The sequence below is a fragment of the Cervus elaphus genome, chromosome 5 (genome assembly GCF_910594005.1).
Source record: "Cervus elaphus chromosome 5, mCerEla1.1, whole genome shotgun sequence".
Classification (NCBI taxonomy): Eukaryota; Metazoa; Chordata; class Mammalia; order Artiodactyla; family Cervidae; genus Cervus; species Cervus elaphus.
Genome location: NC_057819.1, coordinates 92075078 through 92082890, shown reverse-complemented (window position 1 = coordinate 92082890; position 7813 = coordinate 92075078). Strand labels below are relative to the sequence as shown.

Sequence of the window (7813 nt, the reverse complement as noted above, 5' to 3'; positions counted from 1 at the left end):
ACACATTCAAAAAATTTAAAACACAAAGAGGGTCAAATAGACCCAGGATTGGCCCCAGCAGGCTATTTTGTGCCCTCTGACGTGTATGGCCTCACTGAACTCATACACAAAGACCTATGGAGCTGCAAGCTGTTCTCATTTCACTGCTGAGGAAACCAAGGCTGGGAGAGGTGAAGTCACTTGTCTAAGATCCCCCAGCCGGTGAGAATGGCAGAGCTGGGGATTTGAGCTGGATTCAGTTTGATTTCCAAGCCTGGGTTCTTTCTAGAACCACATGGCCTCCTAAGCAGAGTGGGGATAGGAAGTAACAGAGACGAGTGGCATAGGAATGAGGAGACTGAGCGGGGGTTCCAGGCAGAGACAGTGGCACAAGAAGGACAGGACGGGGGAGCCAGAGGTGTGTCCCCAGAGCCATCTGGAAAGGAGACTGGCTGACACCTTTGGGTCCACACAGCAGGTCCCACACAGAGGCTGGGGCCCTGAACCAGGGGCTGGGTTCGCTGGGGACAGTACGACCTGGAAGCTGATCGTAGACACATTCACAATGCCAGCGATTGTGATGGTGTCGACATTGTGGAAGGGCGTGCAGTAGGCATACTGCATGAAGAGGTTCCCGTTCACCATCACCTGTCAAGATGAATATACACGTCAAGAGAGTGTGTGGGAGCACAGGTGAGAGCACCCCCAAGCTCCTGTGCCCCTGCCTCTGGACTTTAGACCTGTGTCTAGTTTTCACATCAGTATTCTGTAGGTCTGGGCATCAGCCTTCAGAGCTGCGACAGTTATAGGAACATGCTTGGAACCCAAAATGCATGCAATCTCTAGATGGCTCTAGTTGCTGGATTTTTAGTTTTTCTCATCATTTGTTTATTGCAATAGGTTTGTCTTTCTAATCTTAACTCATGTGAGTGTTACTGAAATATGCATATTGAAATATACATACAAATGTTGGTGGGGAGCAGAAGAGAGGTGACCTCAGGTTGCATGATGAGGGGGTAGGGACATCCATGTTCACACACAGAAGCACAGACACAGGTGGACTCATCCTCCTCCCCTCTCCCCAAGCTCAGAGACACTGCTCTGCTCACAAAAGCAATGTGCAATGTGCAGTAAAACTAAGCCATTAGTAACACCTGGATAAAGGCAGCAAGAAGATAACAGAACCAAAAATGTTCCCAGGGGCCTGGAGTGGAAGAAGGGCTACACCAGAGGAATGGAGATAACTTGGACTTTAAAGACCCAGGAGACCAAAAAGCACCATGGTGACTTATCTGGTGCTTATTTCCAGGAAAAGAAGCAACAGGTACACCTGTAGATGCAGATGAAGGTGTGAAAGGAGAATCCAGCCTTACAAGGAAATGGTCCTCTTCTCTGCACAAAGGGATTGCTCATCTGACTAGTTAAAGGCTATTCAGGGCGCCTAACTGAGGTGAGGGACAGGCAGCTGAAGCAAACAGAGGAGAGCTCCTGCTCACCTTGAACCAGCTCTCTACCTGGAAGCAGAGCTCAAAGCGAATCCCCCTCTGGAAGGGCATCTGCATCTTCCTCTCCTCCGGCCCCCAGCTTCTGTTCTGCCTTGTGTTGCAAACCACATAGCCATTGTCCTCAAACTGAGGGCTGAAGTGGAAGGCAATGTTGTTGGTGTCACTGAAGCCCAATCTGAAAGTTCACTGCAAACCTAGGTCAAGGAAATTCAGACAGTATCCTGGCTTACTGCCAAGGGTGGGAACAGGAGGTGCTCACTCTGTGACTGACATCCGTATGGGAACCTGAATACAGCCTGAGTGGCTGGTCGGTACCCATCCCTAGTCTCTTCCCATCCCTTTGGTTCACCTCATTCACCTTAGTGTTTTTTTTTTTGCAGTTACCACATTTTGCCCTTACAGTGTGGTTTTCTAAAAATAAGGAGGAAACGGGTAAAGAAATTTGTGTCCAAGATGGAAGTGGAGAAACATGCCTAGAAGTGAGAGTCTTTGGGACCAAGTGGTGGCTCATTGGAGGTCAGCCCATGTCTACTCAGTTGGGAAAGAAGAGGACAAATGGAAAGAACAGGTGATACTGATGGGACACCTACAGAGATGGTGTCTAAAGGGGAGACAGAATAAGCACTAAGTCTCCAGGAGCGGGGACCTCACTGTGAGCCTCTGTCCCTCAGTGGAGGTTGGTGTGTATCTGTCTGTGGGGTCAGCAGGCCTGGATCCCAACCCCAGCTCTGAGGTTTTTGTCATTTGCAATGATCCAGGACTATGCTATCTTCAAGCTGCCCCACCCAGAAATAAGGTGACTGCCTTCCTAGGAAACCCCTAAGTAAGTAACTTTTTTGGAAGGACTATGAATGGATAGCTGGAATTAACTCTTTTAAAATTTTTTAAATTTATTGTTAATTGGAGGATAATTGTTTTACAATATTGTGTTGGTTTCTCCTGTGTATCAACATGAGTCAGCCATAGGTATACATATATCCCCTCCCTCTTGAACTTTCCTCCTGCCTCCTCACCCCACCCCAGCCCTCTAGGTGTTCCAGACACCAGACTTGAGTTCCCTGTGTCACACAGTAAATTTCTGCTAGCTATCTAATTTTGCATATGGTAATGTGTATGTTACCCACTCAATTTGTCCCACCCTTTTCTTCCCCACTGTTTCCACAAGTCTGTTCTCTATCTCTGCATCTCCATTACTACCCTGCAAAGCGTTTCATCAGAACCATCGTTCTAGATTCCATATATATATGCGTTAATATATTAAATTTGTTTTCCTCTCTGTGACTTCATTCATCTACCTCATTTAACTGACTCAAATGTGTTTCTTTTTTTTCTTTTTTGAATGTGTTCCTTTTTAAAGTGAGTAATATTCTGTTCTATGTATGTACCACAACTTCTTTATCCAATCATCTGCTGACATCTAGGTTGCTTCCATGTCCTAGCTATTGAAAATAGTGCTGTGATGAACACTGTGGTACATGTGTCTTTTTCAATTATGGTTCTTCAGGGTATATGCCCAGGAGCCCTCTTATTCCCAGAGTCCATTTGCTTTCTCGGTGAAGGAGGCGACTTTTGGATGCTGTCCTCAACACTAGGGTGCTCTGTGAGGTTTAATCCAGCAGGGCCATGAGGAAATGGTATGGCCCTGAACCCAGCCGTCCTCCACCCAAGGGAAAGGAAACTCCAAGTGACTGAAATGGCAACATCTAAGTCCCTAATTCCTAAAGTGGAGAAACGTGTTTCTGAAACATCTCTGGAAGTAGTTTTCCTTTGGGGGTCCTCCAGATTCATTGCTGTGTTCCTTTGAAAATCTGCCCCAGGGAAGGAGAGAACAGCAGCTCCCATGGAAGAGGGACCCTTGGAGGTAGAGACAGGTCTATTAGACAGAGTGGAGTAGAAAGCCCTGCTGTGCTGAGAGGGTCAGCAGAGGGAGAGGGAGAGAGAGGGATGGGAGTTCAGAGTCAAGGTGCTGGATTCCCCTGCTGGCTGGGTTTCTGGGGAACTGGGTACCCCACTTCCCTCCGAGTCCCCTGGGTGCACTCAGGGCTCTCAGAGTCCCATGGTCAGTGTGGCCGGGTCACCTGGCAGGGGAGGCAGTGGCAGAGGAAGTCATCCAGAATCCAGATTCAGAGGTAGGGCTATGGGGGAGGGGCCTGGAGGGATCCAGAATGTCTCGGACCCCATGCAAAGTGATGAGAGGACCAGCGAGGGCAGAAGCCAGCTGAGATTGGACAGAGAGGCTTCAGAGAGAGACCACGTGTCCTGAGGGGCCTCGGCGGACAGTGTGGACCTCAGGGTGCAGTCCACGGGGACCCTACCGTCACGGGCAGAGGTCCCAGGCCTCTGTACCACCTGGAGCTCCGGAGAGTTCCACCCAGGATTTGTGAACACCTGAGGACCCCTACTGCCTCTGAGAACACATGCAAGTTCTTCTCTGTTTCCCGATAGGCCCCCTTGAGAAGGAAGGGGATGGGAAACAGAACTGAGATACTTATATTTTGAACTGATTTGCATTTTCCAGAAAAGATCTTGAAACTGAAAGAGACCAAATTGCAACGTTAAAGGTGACTTTAAATATTTCCACATCCCCTCAAATGAGGGTTCTGAAGTAGATGGGGGTGGCTATTAGAAATGGAGAAGGTTGACGCATCTGCAGCTCTGGGTCATTGTGCACGAAGTTCAGTCCTAGAACTTCTTCATCTGGGCTGGGCTGCTTCCCTTCCTAGACTTTGAGCCTCCATTCCCCCCTGTCTCTGGGGAGTCTGGTCAATGGTGCCCTGTCTGCTATAGGTAGGTGGCAGGGGGGCTGTGCATTGTTGGTAGGGGCGTGGGGCCCTTCCCATCCCCTGAGCCGGGTGTGGGCTCTCAGAAGGTGCTCTGTGGACAATCCTGAGCTGACAGCACCGTGGTTTGCTCAGGGATGAGGCTGAGAGAGATGACCATTCCTAATACCTGTTCCCAACTAAGGAATGAACACTTCCCATGACGGTGATCTTGTGTCTGAATGGAGACCCCCTTCTATCCTCCTGGTGAAAGGGATGTGCTGCGGGAGGAAACAGTGGGTCACTGGGTCTGCCTCCTTCTCTCTGTCCTCTTCAGCACTGGGCAGGGGGCTGGCCTGGGTGTGGGGCAGCAGGCTAGGGGCCAAGTGCAGCCGTGAACAGGATAGAAGGAGGCTCAGCTCCACGGACCTTCCAGGCCTGGAGTGAGGAAGTTACACAGACAATCTGAGGCTGAGAGAAGGAGCCCCTCCCGCTCTGAGAGGATGTGATAGGGACAGATTGGCAGCCTGGCATCACCGTGTGTCACTGCATCCTGTCCCAGGGCCTGGCTCTGGTCTTGAGGAGGCAAGAGATGCCCCCAGAGCTCCGTTACTCAAAGACCCAGACACTCGTCTTAGACTCTCAGTTCTCTGCACCCTACACCATGGCATGTGTTCCAAATGTGTCAACCCCCTCACACTCTCAAAAACCAAAACCTGACAAATGTTGATGATGACATGGAGGAAGGAGGCCTTTTGCACCCTTGGTGGGAATGTTAAAAGGTGAGGCTGTGATGGGAAATGGAGTGAACATGTCTGATGCTAAGTACCTGGCATTAAGTTTCTGATCACTAAAGCATCCCTTTCAAACACCCATCTTGAATAAACACTTTGCCAGCTGTATGACAGCGTCTAGGTAAGCACCCAGGCCAGCCCCACCCCTGATGTTCTCCTTTCTAGAAAGCCTTGGGGAACCTAGATAAATGAGTGAGGGACCCCACATGTCTCTTCCTGCCCTCTGGTTCCTGCCTAACCACCCCAACTTGGACCTCAATAAATGTGGAACCCAGGTCTGCACTTTGAACCCCTCTTCCCAGCTGGATGATCTGGCTGTGTGGCATTCAGGACTTGAGAGGAATAATCCTTGTCTTTTCAAAGCTCTCTGATGGTCGTTGCTGAGCTGTGTCTTGAAGTCATAATAAGAACCACAAGGGCCGCACCAGCCACCTCATTGGTTCCAGCTGGGGAAATGTCTTTGGGGACTTCCACGAGTAACAAGGGCTCACGTGTGTCCCCAGGTGTTCCTAAACTGATAGCATCACCATACATAGGCTGAGAAGGACACCACAAAACAGTCTGGAGTTTCCTCTTCGAAGTAAATACAGAATTATCATATGATCCAGCAACTGCACTTCTCGGTATATACCCTAAAGAACTGAAAACAGGGTCTTTAGGAGCTATTTGTACTATGTATTCATGGTATTATTTATGATAGCCAAGAGATAGAAGCAACCCAAGTGTCCATCAGTGGATGACTAGATAAACAAGATGAGGTCTATACATACAAAGCAGTATCATTAGTCTTAAAAAGGATGGGAATTCTGACTCAGGCTACAACATGGATGAACTATGATGATGTTGACGAAGGAAGAAATTTTCCTACCCCTCTAGATTCTTCTGGCCAGTCCAATAATTAAATTGACAGGAGACAGTTTAACAGGAGAAAAACCTAACAAAATTTAATAGCATGTATACATGGGAGAGACACAGGAGAACTAACTCACCACAATGGTCAAAGCCCTCAGCTTAAATACCACCTTCAGCTAAGACAGAAGAGGATGTTGAGGGTAGCGGTTTGGGACTTCAGAGAGGAGGAAGGCGACTCACATGGGACCGAAAAGCAAACGTTTGGTAAATATGTGCTTGCTGAGTACAGAGTAAACTCTGATCTCTGGGCCCTGCTGGGTCTTCCCACCACACCTCGCCCAGATTCCTCTGTACATATCACTGGTCATGGTTCTATTCCTGGAACAGGCCCCTTATCTACAGTCTTTGTAGCAGCTGATGGGGAGGTAACAAGAAAAATTGAAGTCTTTTTTTTTTCTTGAAAAGAGTCAGCCTAGAGCTTCCCTGGTGGTCTGGGGCTTAAGAATCTGCCTTGCAGTGCAGAGGACTCAGGTTTGATTCCTGGTCTGGGAAGATCCCACATGCTGTGGAGCAACTAAGACAACGTGCCACAGCTACTGGACCCATGCTCTAGAGCCTGCAAGGTGCACCTACTGAAGCTCACGTTCCTAGGGCCCATGGTCTGCAACAAGAGAAGCCACCACAATGAGAAGCCCGAGTGCTGCAACTAGAGAGCTGCCCCGGCTCACTGCAACCAGAGAAAGTACGTGTGCAGTAACAAAGACCCACCACAGCCAAAACAAACAGATTTTAAAAAAAAAAATCAGTTTAAATAAATCCTCATGCCAGAGTGACACATTTTGGGGTGGCTAGTTTTGCTCCTCTGTATTCTCTAAGCCTCAGTCTTTCCTCATCTATGAGATGTATTAAATAGCTAATCATAGACCTTATTTTGCAAGTTTGTTGTGAGCACTGAATAAGCTAAGGCTTGTAAGACATTTAGTGGATGCCAGTCACGGAAAGACGTTTAGTGAATGCCAGGCACAGAGCGAGGACCCTGTAGATTCCATCTGTGTCCCTGTGTATCTGACCTGTGTATGCTGAGGCCCTGAGAGAGTTCAGAGAGGAGGTGCCTTGGGCTGCATCTTAAAGTGTCAGTGGTATCCCTTCCATGTATGGCAGGGGTAAGGATCAAGAAGTATTGGGTTGGCCAAAAGGTTCGTTCGGTTTTCTCTGTAAGATGGCTATAGCAGCGCTTTGTGGTCTTTAACTTTATTATAAGCAATTTTATTAGATTATATTGTGACAGCTAGCATATCAGCATGCATTAAAAAATACTTATCAAAATAGGTGAATTTTTCTGTAGCCATTTAATATTGAAGTAAAAAAAGCAACATTTTCAGCATATTATGCCTTATTATTAATATTTCAAGAACGGTAAAAACACAACTGGAATGCAAAAAAAGATTTGTGCAGTGTATGGAGAAGGTGCTGTGACTAATCAAGCATGTCAAGAGTGGTTTGCAAAGTTTTGTGCTGGGGATTTCTCTCTGGACAACGCTCCACTGTCAACTAGACCAGTTAAAGTTGATAGCAATCAAATCAGAACATTAATTGAGAAAAATCAACATTACACCACATGAGAGATAGCAGACATACTCAAAAAATCCATATCACTCATTGAAAATCATTAGCACCAGTTTGGTTATGTTAATTGCTTTGACGTTTGGGTTCCACATAAGTTCAGCAGGGAAAAAAAACCTTCTTGCCATATTTTCACATGTGACTCTCTACTTAAAAGTAATGAAAATATTCCACTTTTAAAACAAATTGTGACAGTGATGACAAGTGGATATTGTAAAATCATGTAGAATGGAAAGGATTGTGGTCCAAGTGAAATGAACCACCACCACACATACCAAACACTGGTCTTCATTCAAAGAAG

At 47.3% G+C, this 7813-nt stretch overlaps 1 pseudogene; it reads right to left on the bottom strand.

The window, feature by feature from the left end:
- Positions 1-264: 264 nt before the first annotated feature.
- On the bottom strand, positions 265-6547 carry LOC122693204 (annotated as a pseudogene).
- Positions 6548-7813: the final 1266 nt, after the last annotated feature.